An 8406-nucleotide genomic window follows, 5' to 3' on the forward strand; every position below is an offset into this window, starting at 1 on the left:
AACACACTTTATTGTCTTAATGAAGAAAAACAAGCAGACTTTAAATATGTCATAGCACTTTATAGTATTAGCAAACATGCTAAAACAGGCTGCAAAAACTATTATGAATCTCTTTTTTTTCCAACACATTTTTAGAACAAATCGTTTGAGATTCAGAGCTACTGTCCTCACTTCAATGTGACCTTCTTTAATGCAACCTTATAATACCTTGAAAATACCTCTCTATGAGCCTGTGATAATGTTAAACAATCATAAAGTTAATCGTTTTATAACTATTACATTATGAATTCTTTGTGTTTTTTGGTAAATAAATAATATGCTGAAAAGTTGTTCACTTGATCTTTTGCATAATTCTACAGATACTTTTCTTACTATAGCCTGCCTACAGAATGTGCTTTAAATTAGCACAGAACATGCTTCAGGTAATTTAAAGGCTGCCCGGCTTTCTTAAAAACTACATTGATTTTCACTTTGAATATTCACCTGTCCTTTATTTTCAGAGATGTACAGGGAGCGTGGGGAGGGGAAGTGTGCAGGAGGAACCTTTTCCCTTTCTTTTGGTACTCAGTACAAGGACAGTCTTGACATTGCCCAGCAATAATAGTATGTTCCATTTAGAGTCCAAAGCATTAATATCATTACTTTTTCTCTAGCTGTGATGTAAAAAAGATCCTGACTGTGGTTACAGAATCATAATCCTTCAGTATTTAGTTTGTAGAGCTACGATGCCAACTTTAACTGCCTTTGTATTCTACATCTTCTTGTTTACAGCCTTTCCTTTTTTTTTTGTTCTGTCTTATTTTTAGAATAAATTATAATAATGTTGCTGATAAGAGAAACATAGCAGTCTTTCAGGCTAGTAAGAGTAACCAGTATTAAACAAAAGGTAGAAAAACAGAAAACTATTGGCTATAAGCTGCTAGGTTGAAATGATACTTGTTTGTTTGTTTTTTTGTTTGTTTGTTTCCAATAAGTAATTTTCTTATGTCTGTTCAAGAATGAAAGATTCTCAGGGAATGCTAGTAGTTAAAATTAATATCGACTTGATGTGAAAATGGAACAAACATCAGAAGGACCAAACATTTCTCTTGGCTAAAGGACTACTGCAGTTCACAAGGCAGGATAATATAATTCTAAATGCATAATTGTCTTCATTTTTAAGTACTTTTAATATTTCATTTTTAGAATTTGCATTTGCTTTCAAAAAGTTTATTGGAGACATGGTTGGATTAGGAGGGTGTAAACTTGTAGGTTCTAGTTTATTTTTAAAAGTGTTAACTTTTTTTTAACAGTAGAGGAATTTGTCTACATTGGGGATTTGTTAATAGATATTTGATGTTGTATACAATGCATATGCATATACCATTTGGATTTCTTTCTACTGTAGCTTCACACAATTTTTGGTACTGTAATCTTTCAAGATGTCTATGCTTCTTTATGTATTTCATGCGCTTATATGTAAAGTATGTTTAAATAACCCACTGTTTTCAGTAGATCCTGCTTTTGCAGTGAAACTCTCGTTTTGAATATTGTGGTTGTCAGAATTCTGAAGTAGCAATGCGATAAAAGAAGTAAAGCTATATAAGATCTTTTATATACAGAAACCTAGATGTACACTTTGCATATAAAAACATGCCTTTGTCTGGTTACAGCATTTGCAATCTAGTACTAGTAATCTTTATTATGAAAGGACGTTCTATTTATCCTTTAGATAAATTTTCTTTATAAATAAATATAATTAAAAGTGACTGTATTGCTAACAGTTTTGAAATACTGAGATTACACACGCTGCCTATTTTCAAAGCCTGTTACTGCTAATGAGTCTTTTATCATTCTGCAAAGATAAAATGTGGTATGTTATATTGTCAACAAGGATTGTTTTTGAAGAACAAGTTTGAGGATACTCAAAACTATCGCTGTTGCAACAAATCTATTGCTTTCTTTTAAATAGTTGCACCATCCATTACAGTCCTTTGAATTCTGACAGTAATTCAGGCAAACAGGAGGAACCAAAGACCAGATGATGCTTGTGTAGCAGGCATTTTTCTGTTCATTGCCAAGTGCACAGTTCACTGTTCGGTCACCTGTGTCGGTTGGTTTAGCGCCTTTAATGCAGTTCTCTGCATGCTCCCTATTCTATAAAGCTTACTTGGGGGCTTCAGACATTGCCTGTCTTATTATTCCCTAAGGAAGGGTAAGGCCTTTACTGTCCAACTGGAAGGATCACTGATTAGAGCCCTTGCTTTGGCACTGAGTGTGTCAAGCCTGCAAGCCTTCCCGCTGGGATCAATGGCATTCATGTTTGCTTTCATGAATGCACAATGGACAGGGATCTTGGCAAAGAACTGCCTATTTAGCTTGTGCTGAGAAGCTGTCTTCACAAAATTTTAAAGTAATTGTGTAGGTAGAAAGGGAGCTATAAGAATACACACAGATTATTCTGCTCAAAAAAAAAAAAAAAAAAATTAGTCTCTCTAACGAGAATCCAATCTGCAATCAAAATCCAGCATATATTTTTGCCCATGTAATGCTCATAAAGAAATTTAGAGTCATTACTCCTCTGTGCTTGCAATTTTCTCAGAATTTAGGATTACATTTTTATTTTAACATTCTATAAAAATTTAAAACTTACCTTGGAGTAAATGCAAACTCTGTGAGCAATATGATTAATTCAGAATACGTGTGAGGTGTTGTTAATAAATAATGGTTATTGGCAGGGCAAATGCTTCACTTAATTCTTTCTTTTTTTCCTCCTTCCCTTTAGAGACAGGTATGTTTCTGCAAAGTAGGTAAGATTTTTAAAATGAGCTTGTTTTGGCATGTGGTTTTCATGGAAATACAGACCTGGGTCTGTATTCTGGAGGGGCTCTTCGGGGGTCACCCAAATACACCATGAATATTATTTACCAGTAAAACAGCTTGACCGTGGCAACTGCCAGGTGCCCACCCAGCCTCCTCCAACCTCCCACACCCTCTCCTTGGCAGGGCAGGGTGGAAAAGCTCCTGGACTGCGATGAGAACATGGGGGTCACTTACCAGTTACCATCGTGGGCAAAAAAAAAAAAAAAAAAATTGACTAGGGGAAAATTATTTTAGTTTGTTGCCTATTAAAAATAGAGTGGGATGGTGAGAAACAAAACAAAACCAGCTTCCCCTCACCCCCTCCTTCTTTCCAGGCTCAGCTTCGCTCCCAACTCTTCTACCTCAGCACCCTGAGCCCTGTCTGGCGCAAGAGGCTGGCAGTGGGGGTTGTGGCCTCTTCGTAACAGCTAGTCTCTGTCACTCCTTCCTCCTCACAAGTTCCCCCTTCTCCCTGGCTGCCGTTCTTCAAGAATGCTCCAGCATGCTTCGTTTCCATGGCGTGCAGTCCTCCAGCAGCAGACTGCTCTGGCATGGGCCCAACTTGGGCCACAGTTCTGCCAAAAAACTGCACCTGTGTGGACTCTCCATGGGCAGCAGCATTCTTCAGAGCACAACCACCTGCTGCAGGGTCCTCCGTGGGACGCAGGAGGATTGCTTCACTGTGGTCTTCTCCACAGTCTGGAGGGCAATCTCTGCCAAAACCTAGCCTCATAAACCCAACACAGTGTGCTATATGCTGGATGCCTTCACTATACCTTATATTCTTTTATCATTAGCAATAATGGATTTTTTTAAAAAAATAAACTTTAGAATAAAAATTTGAGTGTGATGTTAATGTAATAAAGTATGCTAGCCCCTGTAAATGAAATGTTCTCCAATTGTATTTATTTGATTTCACAGTGGAGAAGATTTTAAAAATGACTAATCTAAAGATTAAGAAGAGCAAAAGGCAGGCTGCAGCAGGGAATAGGTAAATTGCTTTTGTACTTTGCAGGACATGGTAAAGTATCAGCTTTTTAAGACCAATAATAATACAATTCTCTGATTAAAAAATGAAAGAGGTGAGAGGAAAAATGTGAATGAAAGGATTATGGATAATGTTGAGTTCTGCTGAGCTTCTGTTTTAAAAGGCAACCAAAGTGCAATATCTTGTTATATTTCATGTGTGCTAGAAATGAAACAATACATTCTGGGATAGTTCAAGTTTCATATGAGAAAGAGATTTTTAATTTTAATTTTTATTATTATTTTTTTTGAGATAAAGGGGCTACATGAAACATTGTCAGGTTGTCAGGACTTGCATTTTAAAACAGAAGTACATCAAGATTCTGTTCTGGATCTTCTATATGTTTTCTCTGAACTGTGAAGCAATAGACCAAGTAGTTCTATTAATACAGTAAAATTTAGTTTTGCATTACATTTTGTGGATGCAAATGTAGTACTTTCTTTAAATTCTGCATTCAAAGCCTGGTTAATATGTTCCACTTCTACAAAATCATAATGTGACTAAGTTGGATAAGTACTTAGAAAATTTTGGGGAACTTTTTGTTTTCATTGTTGCCACATATCCTGTGGAGGAGATCTTCCACACTTCATGACATACAAAACAAATTGGATAATAGTTTCAAATTGCTATTATAAAATTGTGTTAGAGAGTGGTTGTTTCTGTTGATGACTAAAAGTCTATGGAGAATAAACATTTCTAGTGTAATGGGGAAAAAATATTAAAATGTTTTTCCATTAAACTATTTTTAAAATAAGTAGAGATGTGCTCATGTTGAAAATTATTGCTAAGAGAACTGACATGTTTGACATTAGGTATTTTTCTCAGGAGGTGAGCAATCTACCAATTGTCGGGTTAGATGAAATCTTAGAAACCTTTATGATAGATTGACATTACATTTTTGTCACCTTTTCTGTGCACGTACTTGATCTCTTCTAAAAACTGGTGTAAGATAACATGCTATTAGCTTCTGTGGTGAATTAGGAAAATAAGAAAATCTTATTTTAAAATTAAGAAAGTAAAAAAGTAAAGTCTGGGGACTGTTTGTGGGGAGCTGGGGGTCAGTCTCTTCTCTCAGGTAACTAGTGATAGGACTAGAGGGAATGGCCTCAAGTTATACCAGGGAAGGTTTAGGTTGGAGATTAGAAGACATTTCTTCTCAGAAAGAGTAGTCAGTCATTGGAATGGGTTGCCCAGGGAAGTGGTAGAATCACCATCCTTGGGAGTGTTTAAGGAAAAGTTGGACGTGGTGCTTAGGGACATGGTTTAGTGGGTGACATTGGTGGTAGGGGGTGGTTGGACGAGATGATCTTGAAGGTCTTTTCCAACCTGAGTGATTCTATGATTCTATGACTGTTTCAAACAGTAGTATTTTAGTTTGGCTATTAGAAATTTCTTATCTTCCACGGATCTCAAGGTAGTTGAGAACTCTGTCTATATCATAAACAAATACTATATCACAAGAGTCTAAACCAAGGCTGAAATAGATCACGTGTGTGTGTGTTGTCTGTAGGTTCTTGCCCAGTGTGCCACGCCAATAAACACACGTTTCAGTGTGTGAAGTGAAGGTCTTTTAATTAAATAATTAATTATATAACTCTGCAGAGTCAGGTGCTTGGCGGTCTTTCGCAAAGCAAGCACACCTCAGACTCGAATCACTGTAGTTTATACACAGCAAACTTGTGAAAATTCTCTCTTTGGCTACTTTTGATTGGCTATTACAGCTCACCTAACATATCTCTACTGAGTTTGCACATTACAAAGGAACAGCCTGTGTGTGTGTGTGTGTGTGTCAAATCTCACATTAGCATATATTAGCATTTTGATGGGTGTGATTTTTAATGTGTTAATGACCCGTAGTGAGCAAAAAGCTACTATAGGTCAGCCTGAAGCTGTTTTTCTCCTTCTTGTTTTTTACCTTTTATCCCTTATCTTCCTTGCTTCTGCTAGCTCAAGGCTACCTGTCTCTTAATTTCAGCTAAATGACTACACAAGCTATAGAAAGACTACACAAGCTACAGACCTCCCAATTTTCCTCAAGGTTTTCTAATTTTTTTCCAGCTTTGGGACTACGTTTGTATTGCATCTTCAGCTCTCTGTTGTGCCATTAAGACAGGTTTTGAATGGAAATAGTCACTTCAGTAAGTTGGTGGTCCAGTGGTATGACTGCAAAGTCAGCCTTGGGTCTTTAGGCCTGATGTATTCTAACAATTACTACGATTTTGTGTTATACCAAAGCATCCCAAGCTCATACACATAGCATTGGAACTTTATTGAAACTTGATTGCTTTGGCCTCTAAAGCTTTTTAACTCTTTTAAATATGTTACATTGGATTTGTGTTTAAACAGTATTTCATTGCATTTTGACTGTGTTCCTTCTTCCTGAATGTATAAACCAGAATTAGGCAGTAATGATAGTATTGGTAAAAGAGCAGCTATTTGAGCATTTGTAAACCATGCTATTAAACATAATGTGCTGTACAGTAACGGTCTTGTGTGTATTACTGCATTGTGACTATTAAGTATTTCATGGTAACTTCAATGGAAAGGGATGCCTTGCATTTACTGTTGAGCAATTGGGAGCCCCGTATGCATATTTAAAACTTGCCTGATATGTGTAAACTTCACTCTTTACCCTTGTTCCTTGTAATGATGCATAGCTGACTTACTCCTATATTTTTCTTAATTTTACTCTACTTTTTAGTTTTCTGCAACTCTTACTGGTATTGATTTTGTACTTGCTTTCTTTTATGGATGATAGTTTCTAATACATTAATTGCTATATAAAGAAGAGTTTATCTAGGAGCTTTGCTAACTGTGTTGTCCCACAAATGGGGGTTTGTCTACCTGGAATGTAATATGCCAGTCAGACACACAGAGCCGAGATACCATTTATTTCGAAGTTGCACAGATTTGGATGCTAACCCACAAAGCCAGCACACCTAACAAAAGGTGCCAGTGTTATTTATACAACCCAATTCTGTTAGCACTTCCCTTTTAATCTGACCGTAATCTTGTATTGATTAGTAATTTGCATAGTTATCTATACACACTGTGCGTGCTCAAAGACATGGAGTCTATAGTTGGGCCAGGGTCTTTGGACTAGTGGGTGTGATTTTTAGTATTATAATGATGCCAGTTCTTCTGAGGACAATCTAATCTCTAAATTTGCTCGCAATTTTAAAGTTATGCTAAACATCCTTGGAAGAGCTGACGATGTTTCAGAATGTTCCTCCCTTCATGGACATTAAGCCCCGATTAGGGTATCCTTTAATAAGTCCATTTGTTTAAAGAACAAGCTGACCTGTCACTGACAGACTACCCATAAATAAATCTCACAGTGAATAAAACTGTGGCTCCATTGCTAAAAGGCTGTTTACTAAGTGTTTATTTATTTATTTATTTTTAATATTATAGTAAAATTTTAATCCAATTAATATTGTCTGTATTGGGGTTGGATGTTGGGTGTATTTTTGGATAATACTTTTCATCTAAATGCTTTACAGATAGTGAGTCACATATCATGTGAATTAAAATATTTAACTGACAGTATCTTTATCCAGCTTTTTTTTTTTTTTTTTTTTTTAGCAGTCACAATGTACAAAGCAAAATCTTAACCCAAACCAAACTTCTTTCTTAGTAAGTCCGCCCCCAAAATGTTGAATCTTATTATGCTATTAACTTCTAAGTTTTTAGGTTCTTATTCCTTTGTTCTGCCTAAATTTATCATAATGTTAATATATCTTTGTATTATTCTGTTTACTTTTTTTAGTGTCGCTCTTCTGTCATGTGGTCTAAATTGTCTTAAACAGCATCCCATATCTGAAAACATGGAAACCGTATTCCTGTCTCTGTGTTTCAGTGGGCAGTTCTTTCCACTTGCAAGCAAACATAAATAAATCAGGTCAGTATACTGTTGAAGAGAAGAGAGCAGGAAGTACATACACTGAAACCAGACAACTTTCCACAAAACTACCTGTCCTAACTAACCCCAAATAGTCTGAGATCTTTAGCACTGGCAGTTAATTGGTGAAAGAGCCAGCTGCTTTCTCCTAATTTAGCTCTCCAATTTAAAATGCACTAGGTGAGCGGGTGAATCAGTTTCTTTTAAAAGAATTACTAACTTCTGGCTCTGTTTTTAAAACCTTAAATATTCTCTCCTGTCTTTGGTAAGAATGTGGTTTTATTGTTGATACTGCAGATCACAAGATACCTGTGCTATTGCTACTATATGTTTTTGCTCCACTGTGACGAAATTTTTGTTCATACACAAAAGTAGTGTGTGAAGAGTTGCTCTTTCACTTGTGTGTGTGTTAGCTCCCTGTCTGATTTTTTTTCCCTCCTCCAAACCAGTAATTTGCCTTTCATGCCAAATGCTATGTGAAGTTACAGCGTTTGAGTGGTGATCACTCATCTGGGGAACATTTAGGCTTACTGGATTGCCTGATTTTTCCTAATACGAGGAAATATCTGGATACTATAATGTGCTGATTTTTAAAATAAATACCAGAGATAGAACCTTACATTTGTCTGTTTATATT

This window comes from Cygnus olor, chromosome Z, assembly GCF_009769625.2.
Source record: "Cygnus olor isolate bCygOlo1 chromosome Z, bCygOlo1.pri.v2, whole genome shotgun sequence".
Classification (NCBI taxonomy): domain Eukaryota; kingdom Metazoa; phylum Chordata; class Aves; order Anseriformes; family Anatidae; genus Cygnus; species Cygnus olor.